Raw genomic sequence first — 3,382 nt, forward strand, 5'->3', positions numbered from 1 at the left:
TATGATTCAGTTTTCTCTCTCCTGCACAACTCCCTCAAATGCCAGAGCAGGAAGTCAGCTCCACTCATGATTTTGTGAGTCAGGATACTTTTGTCTCCACACCTCACACTGATTGCTTGCTATTGCCTAATAGGGCCTCTTCTTTTCATGACATCTCTCATTCTTCTCATATTTCTAAGGTTTTCCTATGTTCAAGTGACCTGAATAACAGTTATATAATGTCTCTTCTGTATTCCTATATGATAATATATTTGTTTAGACAAATATGTATCGTGGCTACATGGCAGGTATCATATAAAATGGTCATATATGAAATATTTCATTTTTATGCAAGTGTTTTGAAATTCATAGGTTTAATCTTCATTAATAGTGGTGTCTTCCTACTTTTAACTTGTTTCATTATTTATTTTCTTCTTCCCACCCATAGTGCAAACTCTACTATGATTTTCTTCTCTTTGCCTTATATACCTGCATGCTATTGGTTTTTAACAATCCTATTATTCCCTGACTATTTTGATAAAATGGGAGCACTGTTGCCACCTGACAAGTTTATCATTACTCTATATGTATATGTAAAAGGAAAAAATAAAAATGAAATATCCAAATCTTTTAGACTTGATCACATTCCTGAACTTCCTTGTACAAGACTGCTTTCTGAACTTGATGAACTTCTTCTGTGGAAGAGTTTGTTACAGTAAGGTCATAGGTAATGGATCCTGTTGTCTGTGATTTTATTTTCAGAGTTGAACTTGGATGCTTGCCTTGGAAAGAAGAACCCTCCCAAGCTGGAGTGTGATGCTCTTGAAGGTTCTGCTGCTAACAAACATGGGTCTCGAGTACCTGGCCTCATTGATGCCACAACTGTCCTGAAAGAGAAGATTCTCCAAAGAAAGCTATGGCTTAGCAAGTGGAGCATAGCATGCCACTTCCCTGGCCTTCAAGCTTCAGATACAGGGACAACTACATCTGAGGCTCTGGAATGCACTTCCTCTTTTTAATTCTCTAACATTGTAACCCTTGTGCTGTGACTTCTCTTCACCCATTTTTTTCTAGCAGCCAATGGAGCTTCTGTCTGGTGTTGCCTCTATCTTCCTTGAGTTGCCACCCTGCCAGGCCCTTTAATCTGCATCTTTTATTTGCTCTTGGGTCTCTGCTTTATGGAAGCTCAATCAGATTGGGATCCTATACCTGCAAAGAGCATCTTCTCAACATGGGCTCCCCTCCCTGAAATCACACACTTCTAGGCTTTTTTTTTTTTTTTTCTTTTTTTCCCCCTCTTTCCCAGCATCTTTGACTTCACAGCCTCTTTCTTCTGGGAGCATGGCCATCCTAAATCACTGGCACATGGCTCCTTCTCTTGGCCCTGCCTGAGAAACAAGTCTGAGTCAACCCTGGACTGTTCTCAAGGACATGCAAATACTTGTGCTTAGATTATTAGCATGAGGGAGGTGGGAAAAGTCCTCAGTTTGGTCAAGATAAAGAGGAACAGGAGGAAGGTGGTTAGCACCACTACTGATGGGTGGGTTGCAGCAGGTGCCCAGTGTTCTTCAGCCCATGCTAAGGTGCAAGTCTAGGAGGGTTTCCTGTACCTTGTAGATGTCATTCCCACCAGCCAGCCTGTGGCCCACCCCTTTAGCTCATCTTTCCAGAGTAGTTTAGGGGGCCCCTGACCATTATGGCCACTGAGCCATGACTTCTGGGCAACTGTCAACTGGACCTGACTAAGACTCTCATTTGATTTCTCTCTCCCACTCTCAGAGGCCAAGTACAACTGGAACTAAGAAAAGATATTGCTGATGTGAAGAAAACTGCATTACCAAATGTAGTTTTCTACTTGATGAAGAAGACAAGACAACAAACCAAGTTAAAGGCCAAAGTGAACACTAGAGGGATCCCTTATGAGCACTGGATTTCACAGATGTATGCAGCTTTTTCTTTTTCTCCAAATGTCCAGTTTTACTGTTATCCCACACCCTCAGCCACCAATTGTGACAGATACCCAAGAATTCCAAAGCCTAGACCTACACACTCTATTGACCAATCTTAATTCTGGTTGTCTCCAATCTCAACCTTCATAAAGCCAAAGACCTGAGCAAGTGAAAGGAGACCACGAGTCACAGTGGACACTCTGCCTCCAGATAGGCACAGACATTATTAGCAATTCAGTGTTCTTGGTGAATGCTTAGCCTTAATTCAAGCACAAGGAAATTATCAGACAACTGCAAAATGAAGATCACTGAAAAAGACAGCTGATATATCTTCAGCAGTCAATCTCACCTTGAATTAGATAACAAAAAGAAAAGGTATTTGGGTTTAGAAAGATCTATTAAAACATGCACATGCACATATATGGATGGATATATATACACATATATAAAATATGAATATAACCATATATTTGTATTTATATATTTATTTTACATATTGTATATTTATATATATAAATGTACATACATAAATATACCATATAAAAATAAATATATACACACATATTTATATATGTGTATATATAAATATAAATATGGATATATATGTGTACATATGCACATATATTCTTATACATGTATATGCACACAAAAATATGGATATATATGTATATACATTTATATAAGATATACCTGTATATTCACATACATATGTATTATATAATATGTACCTATATACAAATACATATATAAACATATATTTAAGTGTATACATATATATGTTTATATGTATATATGTAGATATGCATAAATGTGTATATATATTATATATGTGTGTACATATATATGTATAGATATATGTGTGCATATAAATATGTACATATACTTTTGAAATGGAAAGGTCTTTTCATTTTTCATTTTCATTTTTTGCTGACATTGACTTTATATTGAAGATAGATCAGTTGTTTTGTTCCATGGCCTACACTCTACAGTTATATGACAATCTCCTTAGGATTAAATTCAGCTTGAACTTTTAGCTGACAACACTGTGCATTAATGCTGTGTCTTCCCAACACATCCAACCCAGAGGCAGAGTGTCCTGTGTGTCCTTTCCTGGAAGCTAGAACTGGTCATCTGGTAATGGAATCCTCCGCTGGGTCAGTCTGAGGAGTGGATACATTGTTTTCTCTGTCAGCATAAAGCAAGTTGGAGACTTGTACTTGTATAATGTACAAACATACTGTGTGGCAATGATCTTTTTCTAAAAATATTACCGTCACTTATGATCCCTACCTATGTAAATTATTATATTCCTGTTTGAAACCTGGAAAGTTTATGATTCAGTCCTTTTTATATAATTGTGTTGGTTAGCCTTGTGTTGTTAGAAAAATGCACTTCTCTCTCTGAACTTCAACTTTCTTCCAAAATTAATGTTAATTTGAATAACTAAATGTTTT

This window comes from Sciurus vulgaris (assembly GCF_902686455.1).
Source record: "Sciurus vulgaris genome assembly, chromosome: 1".
NCBI classification, from domain to species: Eukaryota; Metazoa; Chordata; class Mammalia; order Rodentia; family Sciuridae; genus Sciurus; species Sciurus vulgaris.